The following is a 19,537-nucleotide window of genomic DNA, read 5'->3' as shown; positions in this document are numbered from 1 at the left end:
CACCCAAACGATAGTACATCATAAAGCTGGCCATAGCAAATTAATATAGTTGGATAAAATAAATAATATAAGCCAAATACATTGACAGACTAAGAAAGACTCATGGACAGCTCTATGTCAGTGCCTGAGGGCCACAGTGATGCTGGGGCCATGCCAATCTGAGTAGCGTGCACTGCCCAACCTGGGACAATGGTGACATCCAATCCTGGCTGCTACTGAGAACCATGTCTGTGTTTGTGGTCTTATGGCAACTGGGGTCTGTGTTGCTACCATAAGTAACACAGAAACCAGAGGTAGGGCCACAACCTGCACCCTTGTTGGTTACTGGGGGGCTGTGCCACCACCAGAGTCTTCCTGATTTCAGTGGCCCATGATTTCTGCTGGATCCAGGTTGTTTTCCATGCATGAGCTACTGTCAAAGGCAATGTCTGCGTCCATGGTCCAGCTGCAGCGGGCCAGTGGTGATAACTATGACTGTGTCAGCTCAGGAGACCATAGGAACCTTTGGGTGATCAAAATAGAGGATCATGCTGAACTGCTCCTGCCCTTCTCTGGGCCGTAGAAAGTTGGCCTTGCCTCTTTTTGGACACTGCAGCCAGAAAGAAAACTGTCTATGACGTTCACAGGACAGCTGACCCCACACTTGGGGAACGCAGACGCACCCCTCATCACAGGTGAGGGAAAACAGACTCTGAGAACGTGGGGTAGGGGAGAGGGTTTTGCCCACTAGACTGAGTTCATTGGCCCTAATGTCCTGTACTGACCAAGGCCCAAAGCTTCCACCCAGGCCCACAGCTCTGCCTTGGGTTGGTCCACCCTAATAATTATCCTGTCTAGGATGTGCTGTAAGTAGTGAAGGGACTGGTCCTGTGGAATGAATCCTTCAGGATCTCCATGACTCCGTTCTGCCTCAGGCTATCTAAGAGGAGTGTCAGTGAGGATCCAGTGATGACAGGGTACCAGAAACCCGAGGCCTTGAACCAGAACAGTGACTCTTTGCAATGAGCATGTGCTAATAAAGCTGACTGGACAAAAGGGTGACCTGTGTGACACACAGCTCCCGATGCCATCAGGACAGATGGAGAGGTATGGAGAGAGCATGAAAGATGGATAAGAGAAGAGGGTTTTTGTTTTTCTTGTTCTTGTTTTTCATCTGTTTGTTTTGTTGTGGTTTGCTTTTTAAAATTTTTCTATTTTCCGGGGGGGGGGGTGTTGTTGCAAGGGAAGATAGGGTGGAATTTGGAGATGACAGAAATTAGGGTGTATGATGTGAAATTCATAAATAATCAATAAAGATGTTACATTGCACATTTCTAAATTTTCATTTTGGCTGAGATCTATTGCAGTATCTGATTAGGTGTAACTACTACCAACTTTGCAAAATATGCAGAGTAGCTTCAGCCCTTGTAGGTTGTATTATGGTCAAGATCGTAGAGCAAAAACTGAAATCAGTAATATAAAATTGGCTCTAAATCCTGCTGTGCTCAAGATAAATATATTTACTTTCAAGCAGAGCAGTCCATTTACCAGAAACTATCTTGTTTTCCAATACGAAACTGATTATGCTACAATATTTAACTTAGGAAAGGACAAATATGACTTCTTCATCTGAATGGTCTTAAACTGGAATCTGAAAGGTGGCTAATGGAACAATTTTCTATTTGTTGCATCGTGACCAAACCAAGAAAAAGGCCTCTATGGTTAGTGTTAGAGGCAGTAATCTGGAGATGGGTGAATGCTGTGAATTTATCATGTGGTAGTACAGGATTTACTTACTTTGAACTACTAAAAATCACAAGTTAGGATATTATATAGTAGCCCAAATAAATGAGAATGATGTAAGTAAAAGCCTTTGTTGCTGCATGACACTTGAATTTTACTTTACAATAAATGAAAATTTGCAATATTTAAGAGAGTGTATCTTTTAATAGGAAAAGTAATACTTAGTTAATTTTGTACGTTTTTATAAGGAACAGATTAGTTTTGTCTTACACTCACTGAAGTGGAAAATTAGCATGTGGTTATGAAAAGAAGGAAAAAAAGGACGGTGAACTAGAATGAAAAGAAATGTAATTAATTGGAACACTTTCCTTTTGCTTTAAGAAAGATAATGCACTCCACAAGAAAATAAGCTCTATGGAAAATAATCTGAAGAGTAAGGTCAGAATGACTATTTTCCTTCACAGTAATGCATCAAGTTTGTGATTCGAAGCAAGGAAAGATCTCAAGCTATGCAGTGCTGTGTGAGGAATATCCATCTTTTTTTTAAATTATCGTCAAAACGATTAGTTGTTAGTGTTCTTAGAGTACTTGTAACTATATGTTCATAGTCAATACTGAATAATTACATAGTAGGCTGGCAATATTATTTGATAAGCTACAAATGCACTTTTTGTTTTTGCAACATTGTGCAGAGAGTATGGTTCTGCTTAAATTGATGCACCAACACAACTATACAACTATACCCAGATAATCAATCACACATTGTTCTGGATGTTTCTGTGTGTGTGCATGTATGATTTTATATGGAAGTTAGTGAATATTGAATCAAGAATATTAACTTTTATTATGTTATCAATTACTTAGTTACAGTTTTAGAAACAAAATGTTGATCTTTGTCAGGCAAAGGGAAAATTATCCAGCAACCTATCAGACTTCATCTGCACCATTGGATTGGATGATTTTCATGCAGAATACCTTTGGGTTTAAGAACTGTTTTCTTAGTCTCAAGATGGTCAACCTCTTTCATTTAAGGTTGGAATCCTCAAACTTTTACAAAATTCATCTAACTACCTTTTATTTTTCATCTATCAGCTACCTGCTATTTATCAATTGCTGTCTATTCTTTCATTCATCCATATGTTCACCTATATAGCAACTTTCCAGACAGTATAAATCATTTTCCTAGTGCACAGTGGCTAATAAAAGAAGAAACAAGGATAGTTTCTATTGTCTCACATATCTGCTCCCAATTTTTGTTTAAAATTTAGAATCAGGATACATTCTTAAGAAACTCTCACTCTCCTTGTATTTTATCAGAGCACCAATAATTCTTGCTATTTCCAGCCCTTTTTGTTTATGATTTATAGTTGACATCCCAGTGTAATGGGGGAAATCTCACAGGCTTCTGCCATGGATGAAGAGGTAACAATTAACAATCAGCAATTACTGAGGGAGGAAGAATTAGTTTTCCCCAAAGATGAAACCAGATTGGTCGTCCTATACTAAGTGGTCATTCCTGGAAACCAGGGGATTGACAAGACTCAGCAGGTTACATTTATACATTGATTTATTTGCCTATGTGATGAAAATAGTTCAAGAAGAGCTGTCAATTTAGGAGAGAAGGAGGGAGCCAGTCTGGGGACTGGAGAAAGTAGGAAAGAGAAGAGAAATGATGTAACTATATTTTAAATGAAAAAAATGTGAAGAAGGGGCACTTACCAAGCATTTAGGCATAGCAAAGCATTTTCATATTGGTTTTCTTTTCGCAATGATTTTAAACCGGCTTAGACTAAATTTGATATAAATGTAAAAATGATACATAAAGCTTTTGAGACTAAGAAAATCAAGGTTGTTTAAATTTATTTGATCAATGTTGAAATTCACTTTTGGTCATCACAACCACTCTCTAATCTGGAGAAGTGCCCAACTCAGGGAATTCTATTTCAGAGCAGTAAAATGCAACACTCGATTTCTAGAAATTCCCATTAATTAGGGTTTTTACCAGTGTGTTTTTGTCTTATGGTTACTATAATAAACTTCCACAAATATAGTGCATTTAAATCAATCCTTTAGAGTTATATAATGTTCTGCCATGGGTCCCACTAGAATGGATACATATGTGTAGCCAGTGAAATTGAGGGTAATCAGTTTTCTTGCCCTTTATATTTGTAAAAGCTATGCACCTTCTTGATTTGTAGAACCTTCTTCCATTTACAAAGTCAACTCTATGAGTGAGCCCCACAAAGCTATCTGCCCTAAGGGTAGGGATAAGGAAATTTAGGACAGGTGGAGATAAAAGGAAGTGAAAGAGAAGCGAATCCCTCTTCTCCTCCTCTCTTCCTCTGAAAGACTGACACACTTCTGACCCCCCAGCCTTTTGTTTGTAAGTTCTTATTCTGGTAAACAAATATATTATATTCCATATTGCATTGACCTTTCACATCATCTGGTGTCAGAAGTGGGATAATTCCTGTTGTTTCCTTAGTAAGAACATCATAGACACTGATCTTAATAGGACTTTTTGTATTTGAGATAATATAATGATATCATTTGTTTTTCCCTCTTCATCCCTCCAAACCTTTCTATATACTTTTGCCTGTTCTCTTTATAATTCATGGTCTCATTTATTAATTGTTGTTAGATGCATGTATGTATACACACATATACCCTTGTGTAAACTCTTCATTTGTATGTTACTCATATGTTTGTGTTCAGGGTGAACCATTTGATACTGGATGATCATTTAGTGTGCTCTTCACTAGAGAAGACTATTTCTAATGCTCTCACTATTCTTTCATCACAAAAGGGTTTAAAACTCGCCTAATACTTAGATTTGAGCTTCCCAAAGGAGGAATCACTCCCACAGTTGATCATATAAATTCAATCCTTGGGTGACAGCTTTTTTTTTTTTTTTTTTTGGTTTTTCCAGACAGGCTTTCTCTGTATTGTTTTGGAGGCTGTCCTGGAACTCTGTAGACCAGGCTGGCCTCAAACTCACAGAGATCTGCCTGCCTCTGCCTCCCGAGTGCTGGGATTAAAGGCGTGCGCCACCAACGCCCGGCAGGTGACAGCTTTTAAGACATAAGTGTATTCAATAGCTTCCTGGAGAACAAAAGAGGTGCCAGTGTCTGTAACTCTCATCACTTAACTTTTTCTAATTAATCTATAAAAATATCTTTGGTTATTCCCAAATATTTGGGGAGTTATATTGTTCCTCCATCATATTGCAAGACAGCCATTGATAGTGATCAATGCTGATTTATCATTTGATAAGGAAGTTCCCCAAAAGAACCTGAATGGATCAAGTACGGATATAATATATTTGCAAGAACAACAATAAAGCAAGCTACTGAGTGGGTAAGTTGTGGGATAACCCACAAGACTTAAAGGAAGCATCCAGTCTGACTGAATTTAAGGTACAGTAATTTAATCACCATGCTATAAGTGTATCTCAGGATAACTCACTAGATATAACTATGGTCTGCCCTTCAATGCCAATTTGTTCTATTGATAAATGATACAATTTTATAAAATATATGGATCACCTTCATTTGACAATACATTTGAAATGAAAAAAATGTAATGACATGATGAGAATAAGAATAAAGTATCAGAATGTTAACTAAAACTTACAGAATTGTTTCAATTCCCAGTTTTCCTTTAAAAATGCTATAAACTTTACTAGCTAAAAAAAATTAAATAAAAAAATAAGTACCAAAATTAACCCTTCACAAAATTTGTGCAGCTCAATGAACAATAAAAATAGGCATTTAAAATAGAGCTTCACATAACATGTTACACTGAGTACTGGATATATTTTATATACTTTTCACCACTAAAACCAAAATATCAATGACATGATGGAAATAGAATGCCCCCCAAATTAGTTCTTTATCCTCTTTCATAACTCATGATCATTTTCTACAAACTGTCTTCTCCCAATCTCTTATATTTAGCTTTTCTTTCATTCATGTTGCACTGTTCCAATCTGGGCATTAGTATATATTGTATAATATATGTAATATATTGAGATATATTATATACAATGCATATAGAGAGATATATGATGGGGAAGTCCTCTGTATATGTCAATAAAGCACTATTGGCCAATAGGGAAGCAAGATAGGTGGGACAAGGAATCAAGGAGGATTCTGGGAAAGAGAAACACAGGGAGTCATCATGTAGTTTCCATAGAAGTACGATGTACGGACCCTTTCTCCGGTAAGGACACACTTAGATTTACAATTGTGGGGTAAATACTTAAGTCAGAGATAGCCAGTAAGAAACCAAGAAAATGGAAAACAGCTTCATAATTAATATAGCCTCCAGTGTATTCATTTGGGACTAATGTGGCTCTGGAACCAGGGAGGCAGTTATAGAAATCCTAGATTCCACATCTGAAAAAGAACATATATGTTTCTATCTCAGATTATATGATGTTGCTTAATATTAAATAATTTACATCCATACATTTTCATGAAACAATTTTTACTTACTTTTTAAAATAATTTCTCAGTTTTGCTCAAGTTGACTCATGATCTTTACTGCGATCTATCTGTCCAATTGAATATCCACAAAGATTTAATATAGAAGTGTAATACTTTGGTTGACATTGGCTGCAGAAAACATCTTCCTGTGTTTTGAGTTTATTTGTATTTGTTTTATGATGAATTACTTATCCTGTTTTGTAGAATATTTAAGCTGTGATGCAATAGGGGCTTGTCAATTGAAACATTTAAAATTACTTAATATGATCCACATAGCCAATATAAGGGTTTGGATGAAATGGAAAATAGCATAAATAAGCATATGCTTGATAGCAATTGAAATAGTAATGAACATAAATTTAAAAATGCATAAATTAGTGGAATTCATATTATCGAATGAAAAATAGTTATAACATGCTCAGGGTCATATGAATATATACGTTCTCACAACAACAGATAAAGATAGCATATCTGTGTTTGTGAAATAGCTGGTATAAATAATGTTTTCCCTTTTGTAACTTATATATATATATTCTCTGACATTAACTAAATTTGGTAATAGTGACTCAGGATTCAGGCTACAACAGAAACACTTCAAAAAATACATAGGCTATACAACTACTGTAATAGATGATAACCTTATATAGGGTCCCAGTTGTAACCTATAATCTATTGAATTAATTTACATGAATATTTCAGTAGACAAAAGGAGCTCTTATAACATACAGCATCAAAAAAGATAATCACTTAAATTCATTTATGTTTAAATGTGTTGGCAGATAATAGAAACATCAAAAACCACATTTAAATCTCTTTGAGAGATAATTGGCATTTCAATTTGATATAAGGGTGAATGGATTACCTTAAGAGATTTATATCACTTGGAATAAATAGCCTTTTACATAACAGTAATTTATTTGTTTTCCTCAGTAAAGGAGTCCCATGAGAGGAGTACATCAAGTCACTTAATGACTTCTGACTTCTCTGTTTTCTGCACTGTGGTCAATTCTTTTGACTCCATTGTTCTTCAATACCCTTGTGTGTAAATACCTATTTCTCCTTGACCTTTCAATAGTAGTCAACTGTGTTTGCCACAGAGGAGACATAAAAAGTAGTGTATCCAGATGACTGCAGCTTGACTGTGAGAGCTTTCTTTGTTAACAGTTAACAGGCCTCTTCTCCAGATTGCTTCATTTATAGAGGAAGTTTAGTGTGATAACTGGACACCATAGTGATAGATATTTTCTATTTTTCTCTAACCTAAAACAAAATTGGTCTGCAACATACAGCAGAAAGAATTTAATATTTATACACATGAGTTATTTTCCTGTATTTGACAGCTAGCTTTGCATTTAAACAAAAGTTGATGTGTTTTTTTTATTTAACAAAGGATGAATTTTAAATAACAGGTCAATCAAAATCATGATGTACTGGACAATGATAACATGTAAAAACGTATATTCAAGATAGGACCATGTTTTGTTTTTACATAAAATTTTCTTTTGATATAGCTTTAATTTTCATTTTTGTGTCATACATTGCATTAAGCAATTTCAAAACAGAATTTGGAATGTTACAAAAGAGAATTTGTAAATATGGAATGTAAACTGTGACAATTTACAGGTCACACCATGGAGGTTATGTACAGTAGTTTATTATATGTTCAGATTTGCAAGCATTACCATGTCAATTTCAGAGCATATTTATTATACACAAAGGTACTCCATATTCATTTGTTGTCTCTCCGACATCACTCAAGCCAACTCCTGTAAGTTTTTAATGCAACCAAAATTTCTCTAATTGCAGACTTAGTATCCTTATGTACAACACTCATGACCTTTCTGATTTCAGACATTTTTGTGTTTTGGAATATTTATATATAGAGAGTGAATTATTTTGGTAATAGGAATTAATATCCAAGTAAAATATTTATGGATGTTCATAAATGCACTGTGTTTGAGTACTGTAATTATTGTTATACATTATTTTAATTATTCCTGCATTTTGAATATGTTCTCCCTTATAAGCAGATTGTGTAGTTTTCCACAGGAGCAGTTTGGATTTCAAATTTTTTGGTTAGGGTGATTTAACATGTGTACATTTCCTTATTTTATAAATTTTATGTTGATAGCTTCATAGAAAGTTGTTTTTAAGATGCTCCTGTTTCCTGTTGTAACAATTAATCTTTTAAATGAATGCTGTGCTTGTTTTGGCATGTAAATGAACATTTATATGTGGATAGGCATGTATATTTATGTGTGCTTGTGTGCAGAGACCTGTAGTCAAAGACAGGAATCTTCTTCAGTCACTTCCCTTCCTTATTTGTTTTTCCTAAAATGAAATTCACTGATTAGCTGGATTGACTGGCCAGCAAGCCACATACATGCTTTCTTATCGGCCTGTAACTTGTAATCTTCCCTGACACTACCTGGGTCCCACCTTTGTCTCTGGTCCCAAATAACAGACAAGATACTACATTAATTATGAAGCCGTTGGCCATTTGTTATGATTTCTTGTTGGCTAGCTCTGACTTAATTATTAATCCATAACTGCTAATCTGAGTGTTTGCAACTGGTCTTCTCTTACCAGAGAAAGGGTCTGGGCCTCTTTTCTTGCATCCAACGTGATGCCTCCCTTTCCCAGAATCCACCATCTCTCCTAGTCCCTCCTATCTTGTTTCCCTATTGACCAACAGTGCTTTACTTACCAACCAACAGGATAAACATATACACAGAAGGTCTTCTGTCATCATCTACCAAATTTATCGATAGAATTATACTCAAGGGACTTCCTTAGGCATTTACTTATACACTGGTGGTCAAAACCGAGGGTCTCACACTTGAAAGGCAGGTCCTTAGTCAACTGCACCATTTTCCAGCTTTAATACTTCATTTACTTAACAGTTATTGTATTGCATACAACAAATGTTTTATTATAATCAATTTGAAATTCACTTTATAGTCCCAGGGAGAATTACTATTCATATACCAAAGTGTTATTTAGTTCATGTTTTTCACATATATTGTATTAATATTTATACAAAAACAATGCATTTCTATAATTATATATGAGGAGAAAACAATTCTTATAACTATATTTTACAATCCCAGGAAGGAACTATTCTTTCTATAAAATAGTCCTATGTGATTCATTTTTTCCACATATGTTTATATTCATACAAAAACAGTACATTTAAATAATTACTTGCATGTATATATTTCTCACATGTAGCAATGTTAAGAAAATAAAACGATTCTATACATTTATTTATAACTGTAAATAAGAGCATATAGTCAATTATTTTTATACAGTAAAGTTGCTATTACATGCTATTCCATTACCTTGAGTATATTCTTTCTGTTCTTATAAAATATAACACATTTTTCAGTATATAAACAAACATATTTATGTTTATTGTTTAAAATAATTTATTTTTAAATAATTTACTGAGGAAGGATGTATGTATGTAAGTGTGTGACCTTTACTATAAATATTTTCACCTTCACTTTTTCCCATGAGAGAGAATTGATTACCTGGTGTTACAAGCTTTCATACTGAAGCTTTTTTTTTGAGTAATTGTGGATGCTAAGTCAGTTGGCAACCGTTTTCTTTTCAAAACTTTTGAATATTCGTTACTGTCTTCTAACCTCCTATGTTTATTATAAAATTTCTATTTTTAATTTTATAGTCAATTATATGTAATAATATTTATAGTTCTTTCATTGTTTTCTCTTTTTTAGATTTCAGCAATTGAACTTATCGTGTGTGTGTGTGTGTGTGTGTGTGTGTGTGTGTTTATCAAGGCATGCTGGTGGAGATCAGGGAACAGTTTGTGGGAATCTCCCACAACCATGCATGCTCTATGAGCAGAACTCGGGTTATAGGACTGATCCTATAGTTTATAGGATTTATCCATCTCTGCAACCTTCAGTCCTTTTTTATTTTGATCTGAAGTACTTCTTTGTGTTTTTACTACTTTAAAATGATAAATCTTTGTGGATATTTACAGTACTGATTTACATCTAATTTTCTATCGTATTTCCCAGATCTCTTCTCCCTAGATCTTTCTTTCTCTTCCTCTCTGTCAGACAGTTTTCCCTTCCTCCCTCCCCCACTCCTGCCCATCATCCCCTTTTCCTCCATCTTTTAATTTCTCTCTAATTTTTAGGAAACCATGTGATTGCAGTTCACTAACTGCCATAAATTAAGAGTAAATTTTCCTATATTTGGAAAAAAATATGAAATACCAGAAAATCCCAAATGCAGTGAATGAACCTGACCATTTATATAAAAAATTATAAATAAGGGAACATTATTTCCATGTAAATAATTCTGTATACTCTTTTATTCTGACAATTGTTAGAATAACTTCATGTATTTAATGTCTCACATTTCCAATGAGCTCTGTTATTCTTTATTTTTTGTCTATTTACTATATATATGATATGTATTTATTTATATGTCTTAAAGTTTACTGTTCTTTCCTTTGAAAGTTCCTGGTGTTGTTTAGTTCCTCACAGAATTTTTAAACATATTATTCTAATTACTTAAAACTTATTGTATACGGAAATTAATTTTCAGCTATTGTACTTTCAACAATCCCATCTGCAGTTCTTTCCTATAATTTTAAAATATTTATCAATTCTCCAGATGTGAAGAAACATGTTGCATCTTTTCTACCTTGTGGAATAAAGCTATTCTATTATTTGATCACATGTGATTGAGAATAAATCTCTATTCTGAATTTTTGCTAGCTGTTCACCTATTTGTAAGGAGATCTGCTATCTCCTCCCTGTGAAGTTGAATAATTTAGCATATTTTCTTGCAAAAGTAATTATTTTACATCATATATGTCTTCACTGAGTGTTCTGCTTTAAGTATTACTAATATTTTTTAATTACTTAAGACATTGTTTTCTCAACTTCAAGGAAACCTAATTTCTATATGTTTGAAGCTTCCAGTGTTACCTTTTAAAGAATGAAAAATTAGGCAGAAATAGGTTTGAAGGCAGGGTTTAAATGAGTCCACAAGATGAAAGATGAGCAGGTATTTATTAGGGACCCATTTACACAACCAATAGTAAATAACTGTCACAGTCTCGCTGGTCCGGAAGATGCAGTCCTCACTGCAATCCACAAAAGGAAGCCAACCACTCCTCTTTCTTTAATGGGTCATGTCTAAACACCTAAAGCCACGCCCACAGGGTGTGGCCATCACTACAAGTTCACCCACTACATAGGCAAGAGGCCACTACATAGGTTCATCCAGAACAACAGTGATTCAAGGGGTCCCTGTGACTACTTCATGCCCTGATCGTCTCTACAGCTAGTAAGTTGTTCTATTTAACTTATGCCCCAAATTTTGTGTGTACTGTAGTACCACACTAAATAAAAATTACCTATTCTTTTCTGATTATTCTTTGGATAAATAAATCATTCCAGAGACTCATGGAATGAAATTTAGGTTGTTGGCAGTGCATCATGAAGTCAAGTCTTGAGGCAAGCACTGACATCATAAAGGCTTTTCTTAGCCATCTGTTTGCATGTTTCATTTCTTTAATTATACATTTTTAAAGGTCAAGTTTGCAGCTGTCAGACATCTTGCAACTACTTCCTACATAATTTCAAATGTTTTAAATTGTTTCCTTAATCTTGACTTTCTTAAAAATGAGTCAAATGAACACAGAACAGAGTGCAATATAGAATGCAATCACAGTGCCTTTCTCCTAAGAATTCTCTGTATTTTTTCTCCAAATCTGGTGGTAGGAATAGTGGTTCAGTTCCCTCAGAGTGGTATCCCTTCTTTATGGGTCGGTTACTGGGTTGGGGCAATGGTGCTTGGTCTTCTGATTTTAATCTGACCTTAATATAACCTGTTTTCTGTGATGGTGAAGTGACAAGTGTGACATGCGCAAAATTTCTTATTTTTTGGATTTACTAATTTTTTACTAAAATGGAATACTATACTTACAAGGGAGCACAGTCCTCTCAGTTACTTCATGGGGTAGAATTCCACTACTAGAAATATATAAAATTTATGCGATTAAAAACCATTTCATTTTTGGGAAATAACAACGATCCTAAGCTAGGACCAGTATAGCTTGGGACTGCATTTATTGACTACATTTGTTTAGATGGTATCTACTCTGTGACAGAAGATAGAAATAGCAAGTTATATCACAGAGATATCAGCGTCATGTTTGTTCCATTAAGTTTTAGCAAATTGCCTTATCTATTTGTCAGTTTTTCTTATTTTACTACATTAGGGAACTACAAATATTTTATGTTTGTTAACATGCAAAGAAATGAGTTTGGTTATTACACTTAGAAAATATTGTTCATGATAAACATCTGATTTCCAAATGTCATAAGGATTTTTTCTTTTCTTTTTTATATTTTTGTTTGCCCTTAGTATTTACAGTCATTTCCTTAAAGAGATTCAAACAACCAACATGATCAATGGGTACTGAACCATCAGGCAATAAATTGTAGGTTCCTCTATTGCACAAACACTCTGTGGGTTACAAATCATGACCCTAATTAACAGGAGAACTAATATACTGAACTACTTTACACCCCTCTGAGATGTACATGCGGAATAAATTTCGTATGAAGTTTTAATAAGAAAGTAGACACCTGGTGATAGGATTGGCAGAAAAAAAATTAAATAAGCATTCTTGTACTTCTTTTTAGTCTAGGTCAATGGGCAGTTACTCAGCTATATATGTAGCAGACAAGGAACAATATTCTACCTCAGATTGTATTCAAGTTCATTCTATCAATCACTGCTATGTTGCAATACAGAAAGAACCATGAGAGACAGGTGTTTATAGCCTACCAGAAAGAATGTCATTATATAACCAATGGCACTAATAATAGCTCTCTCTTTCACCTTCTCCCTATTTTGGAGGTTATTCATCTCTCTTTCAAAATAAAGTCAGGAAAAATGAAAGATTGGAAGAATATTATATAATTTTTGATAGTCAGTCATGGGTCATTTCAGAAGTTTAAGTAGATGTTTATTCATCATTGATTTGTTTGAAAATTGGCATGATTTTCAGAGCATGATGCTCCACCTACATTTTGATGGTATTTTAATAACCATAAGTATTTTATAGTCATTTTTATTCAAAGTTGTTCTCCCTTTTTAATTCAAAGTAGTATTTTAGCATCTCATCTGGATTTAGGCATTATGTCTACCACATGTATTATGATGCATGTTAGATAAGCTTAAGTATTGCCAGCTAACTAAGAAATATATATGTATTCATTCACGGTTAGTTAACCATTATTGATAGATGACTTGGTATCCATTAAGGTGATACAATAAATGGCAAATATAGAATTATCCAATCCAAAATATACGTTGTAGCAGAAACAATTAAAGCAATTGCTATTGCCTAATATGGAATTCAAGGTCCATTATTTCCTTAAGGGCTTTTAATTAATTTCTTAAATTGTAGAGGAAATAATATTAAAATTATATATTAATTTAATTGCCTAACATTTCCACACTTAATTCAACCACACCATTATTACTATATGCAATAAAACAGGTACTCAATACTTTTACATCAATAATAAAACATCTACTGGGATCATTACCTTAAGGAGTGCTCATTTAAATGCAAATCAATTCTTTTGAAATAAAGAACATTCAACAATTAAATACTACTCTCTGACAAAGACTTTATTCCAACATAATTCACTCACAGTGCATAGGGTCATTGTGTGGCTCCTGTAATCTGAGTGAATAGCTATGTTTAAAATGAATTAACTTAGTTATTTATCCAGCATGAATTTCCTATTTGATTGTAATAAGAAATAAGTGCTAATTTTCCTGATAGAATTAAACTTTTCTACCCATACTAAACAATATGCTATAATCTATAAGAAGACATTTACTGTTACTCCTTATTGTGCTTTATTGACATACACACAGGACTTCCCCCATCACATACTTTCATTATAATCAGTTTCTTATTTTCCTTCTGGGTGTTAGTATACCAGAAAATCGTTTAAAAATCATAATGGCAGACCTGCAGAGGCTGCTAGACCCTTCCTGCCACCAAATCCTGCATAGGGACCTGGAGGCAGCCCAAAGTCACCAGCATCAGCCATCATTACTGTCTTGTACTTACACCATCTGGGAAAGAGAACTGGATAGATCCTTTAACCCATACCCACTAGAAGAGGGAAAGACCCCACCAATACCCGCTGGAAGAAGAGATGGGAAGACAACAGTATAAGAACACATCCAGCCAGGCAGTGGTGGTGCACGCCTTTAATCCCAGCATTAGGGAGGCAGAGGCAGGCGGATCTCTGTGAATTCGAGGCCAGGCTGGACCGACAGCCTCCAAAACAATACAGAGAAACCCTGTCTCGTAAAAACAAAACAAAACAAAAAAGTACACATCCAACAGCATAAAGACTTTCATGACACCACTAGAGATAAGGAACTCTACACCACCAAGACCTGAACATCCCAGTGCAGATGAAACAGAAGAGAATAAGCTTAAAAACAACTTCATTAAAATGATAGAGGCCCTCGAAGAGGATATGAGAAAATCCCTTAAAAGAAATGGAAGAAAAAACAAAAAAATGCAAGAAATCAACAAATCTCTTAAAGTAAGCATAGAAAAAACAATCACACAGATGGAGTAAATAATTCAAACATTTCATGATCTGAAGACTGAGATAGAGACAATAAAGAAAACACAAACTGAGGGAATGCTGGAAATGAAAAGCTGGGTAAACAATTAAGAAGTACAAATGCAAGCATAACCAACAGAATACAAGAGATGGAAGAGATAATCTCAGGAACAGAAAATAAACTAGAGGAAATAGTTTTTTAAGAAAATCTTAAAGCCAACAAATCCTTAACACTGTGAAAAGACCAAACCTAAGACTAATAGGTATAGAAGAAGGCAAAGAAGCCCAGCTCAAAGGTACCGAAAACACACTCAACAAAATTGAAGAAGAAAACTTTCCCAACCTGAAGAAGGACATGCCTATGAAAGCACAAAAAGTTTAGTGAGCACCACATAGACTGGAACAAACTAAAGTCCCCTGCAAAGGGAAGCCTTTTCCTTAAGAGAAGCCTTCCCACCAGCCTGGTTCCAGAGCCGCATCAGTCCCAAATAAACACACAGGAGGCTATATTAATTATGAAGCTGTTGGCCTTGCTTGTTTATTACTGGCTAGCTCTAACTTAAGTATTTATCCCATAATTGCTAATCTAAGTATTTCTCTTACCAGAGAGGTTTCTGGGCTTCCCACTCCATAGCGTTACATCTTGACTCTCTGTGTTTCTCCTACCTAGAGTTCTCCTGGATTCCTAGTCTCACCTATCTTGGTTCCCTATTGGCCAACAGTGCTTTATTGACATATACATAGGACTTCCCCAATCAGTCCCCTCTCCACATAATAGTCAAAACACCAAACATACAGAACAAAGAAAGAATATTAAGAGCAGGAAAGGAAAAAGGCAAAGTAATATATAAAGGCAATACGACCAGAATTACACCTGATTTCTCCATGGAAACCCTAAATGCCACAAGGTCCTGGATAGATGTTCTGCAAACACTAAGATGCCACAGATGCCAGCACAGAATACTACACTCAGTATAATTTTCAGTCACTATAGATGGAGAACACAAAATATTCCATGACAAAACCAGATTTAAACAATACATATCCGCAAATCCAGCCCTACAGAAAGTTCTGGAAGGAAAACTGCAATCCAAGGTAGTCAACTATACTCACAAAAATACAGGTAATAGATATTCTCACTTTAGCAAAAGCCAGAAATAGGGGAACATCTCACAGACAATACCATTACCAAAAACAAATCTAAAACAAACAAGAATCAACAATCAGTGGTCACTAGTGTCCCTCAATATCAATGGCCTTAACTCACCTATAAAAATTCACAGTGGATACAAAGACAGAATCCCTCCTTCTGCTACAAACAAAAAACACGCCTCACCTTCAAAGACAGACATTACCCCAGAGTCAAGTTATGGGAAAGGAATTTCCAATCAAATGGCCCTAACAAGCAAGCTGGTGTAGCTATCAAATATCTAACAAATTAGATTTCAAAGTCAAATTATTCAAAAGAGATGAAGAAGGTAATTTCATGTTGATCATAGGAAAATGCATTAAGATGAAGTCTCATAGCAGCATTATATGTAATAGCTAGATCCTAGAAGCAACCTAGATGCCCCACAACTGAAGAGTGGAAAGAGGAAATGTGGTACATTTACACAATGGAGTACTACTCAGCATAAAAAACAATGGAATCTTGAAATGTGCAGGCAAATGGATGGCTGTAGAGGAAACCATCCTGAGTGAGGTCACCCAAACACAAAAAGACAAACATGTATGTACTCACTCATATATGGATTTTAGATATGGATCAGGGTAGTGTCAGCCTACAATCCAGCCAGGAGTCTGGGAAACAGGGAGGTTCCTGAGAGATGCATGATACCCCAGAGAAGTGGAATGAGGCAAGATCTTCTAAGCAGATTGGGAACATCAGGGGAGTGGAGAGGGAGCCAGGAAAAGAGAGGGGGACAAGAGGAGGGGAGAAGAAGGTATGGAGGAGGAGGAAGGTTGAGTCGAGGTAAGAATAGAGGAAAGCAGGAAGAGAGATATCATAATAGATGGAGTCATTGTAGGCTTGAGGAGAGAGCTGACACTAGTGAAATCTCCAGAGATCTCCAAGGATAACACCAACTGGCAAACTAAGCAATAGTGGAGAGACTACATTAAATGCCCCTTTCTTTATGGTAAGGTTGATGACTACCTTATATAACATCCTAGAACCTTCATCCAGTGACTGATGGAAGCAGAGTCAGATACATATCCACAGCTAAACACTGAACTGAACTCCTGGAACCTAGTGACAGAGATGGAGGAGTGATGAGCAAAGGGGTCAAGACCATGATGGTGAAACCCATAAAGACAGCTGACTGGATAAGGGGGGAGCTCTTGAATTCCAGACTGATGCCTGAGAGGCCAACAGGGGACTGATTAAGACTCCATGAATGTAGTCTCAGTGAGGAGGCAACAGAAATTATTGGGGCCTTGGGTAGTAGATCAGTGTTTATGATGATCTTTGGGAGCCCATTCCAAACAGAGGGATGCTCTCTCAGCCCGGACACATGGGGAAGGGCCTAGGTCCTGCCCTGGATAAAATGACAGACTTTAGAGATCCCCAAAGGAGGGCCTCACCCTCCCTGGGGAATGATGTGGGGATTGGGTGGGGGGCTGGGGGGCTGGTGAAGGGACAAGGGAGGAGGGGTGGGAAATGGAGTTAGGATTGACATGTGAAGCATTCATGTTTCTAACTTAAATAAAAACATTACAAAAAAAAAAGACTTCCTAGAATTCAAAGAAAATGAAGACACAGCTTATCTTTATTTATGGGACACTTTGAAAGAAGTGCTAAGAGAAAGTTCATAACACTAGGTGCCCACATGAAGAAACTGGAGAAGAGTCACACTAGAGAATTGACAGCACTCTTTACAGCTCTAGAACAAAAAGAAGCAAACTCACTCCAGAGGAACAGATGACAGGAAACAATAAAATTAAGGTCTGATACAAATAATCAATGTAACAAAGAGTTGGGTCTTCAAGAAAGTCAATAAGACAGACGAACCTTTATTCAAACTAACCAAAAAGCATGCGCACTTGCACACACACACACAAATACACACACACACACACACACACGCACACACACAGTGCTAATTAAGAAAATCAGAAATGAAAAGGGGGACATAACAACAGATACTGAGGAAATCCAGATAATCATCAGGTCATACTTTGAAAATCTATATTTCACAAAATTCAAAAACTTAAAGCAAATGGACAATTTTCTGGAAAATATCACTTACCAAAATATATGAAGAATAGATAAGAAATTTAAATAGATCTATCACTCCTAATGAAATAGAAGTAGTCATCAAAATATTCCAACCAAAAAAAGTTCAGGGCCAGGTAGTTTCAGTTCAGAATTCTACTAGAAATTCAAGGAAGAGCTAATACCAGTACTCCTCAAAATGTCCCACACCATAGAAGCAAAAAGGTCATTGCCAAACTCTTTTTATGAGGCTACAATTACCATCATACCCAAGCCACACAAAACACAACTAAGAAAGAAAACTACAGACCAATATCGCTCATGAACATTGATGCAAAAATATTCAATAAAATTCTGGTAAATCGCTCTTTCCAGCCAGTGCCGAGTGAGGGGCATCTCTCAGGACAACTGGCACAAGAGCTGCAAGACCAGGGGTAAGAGAAACCCATACCACAAGAAGTGGAAATATGAGCTGGAACGGCTGCTGCCAGCACCAAGATTGGCCCTGTCGTATACATACAGTCCGAGTTCAAGGAGGCAATAAGAAGTACCGTGTCCTAAAATTGGATGTGGGAAACTTTTCCTGGGGCTTTGAGTGCTGTACCCGCAAAACAAGGATCGTTGACATCGTCTACAATGCATCCACTAGAGCTGGTCCGCACCAAGACCCTGGTGAAGAACTGAATCGTCTCATCGACAGCACACCGTACCGGCAGTGGTTTCCCACTACGCACTGCCCCTGGGACACAAGAAGGGGGCCAAGCTGACTCTCGAGGAGGAAGAAATATTAAACAAAAAAATCAAAGAAAATTCAAAAGAAATATGATGAAAGGAAAAAGAACGCCAAAATCACAGCCTTCTGGAGTAGCAGTTACAGCAGTGCAAGCTTCTTGCTTGCATTGCCTCGAGACCAGGCCAGTGTGGCAGAGCAAATGGCTATGTGCTAGAAGGCAAGGAGCTGGAGTTCTGCCGGAGGAAGAATAAAGCCCGGGAAGGCACATAAACCATCCTTCACAGCTCATGTAATAAAGGTGTTTATTGTTCTATAAAGAAAAATACAGGTAAATCGAATCTCAGAACACATCAGAGAAATCATGCAACATAATTAAGTGGCCTTCATGCCAGGGATGCAGGGATGGTTCAAAACAGGTAACCCACAGATTGGGAAAATATATTCACTAACCCCACATCTGACAGAGGACTGATCTCCAAAATTTTCAAGGAACTCAAGAAGCAAGTCTTCAAACACCAAAGGATCCAATCAAAAATTGGGGTACAGAACTAAATAGAGAATTCTCAGTAGAGGAGTCTAAAATGGCTGAAAGACACTTAAGAAAGTGCTCAACAACCCTAGCCCTTTGGGAAATGCAAATTAAAACAACTCTGAGACATGATCTTACTCCTATCAGATTGGCTAAAATCAAAAACTTCAATGACAGTTTATGCTGGAGAGGATGTGGAAA

The 19,537-nt window shown here is 36.1% G+C and overlaps 1 pseudogene; it reads left to right on the top strand.

Annotated features, from left to right (window-relative positions):
* The first annotated feature begins 436 nt into the window (after positions 1-436).
* Positions 437-19,077, top strand: LOC101842820 (annotated as a pseudogene).
* Positions 19,078-19,537: the final 460 nt, after the last annotated feature.

The sequence above is a fragment of the Mesocricetus auratus genome, unplaced genomic scaffold (assembly GCF_017639785.1).
Source record: "Mesocricetus auratus isolate SY011 unplaced genomic scaffold, BCM_Maur_2.0 Super-Scaffold_100008, whole genome shotgun sequence".
NCBI lineage: Eukaryota > Metazoa > Chordata > Mammalia > Rodentia > Cricetidae > Mesocricetus > Mesocricetus auratus.
This window is presented reverse-complemented; position numbering and strand designations above follow the sequence as displayed.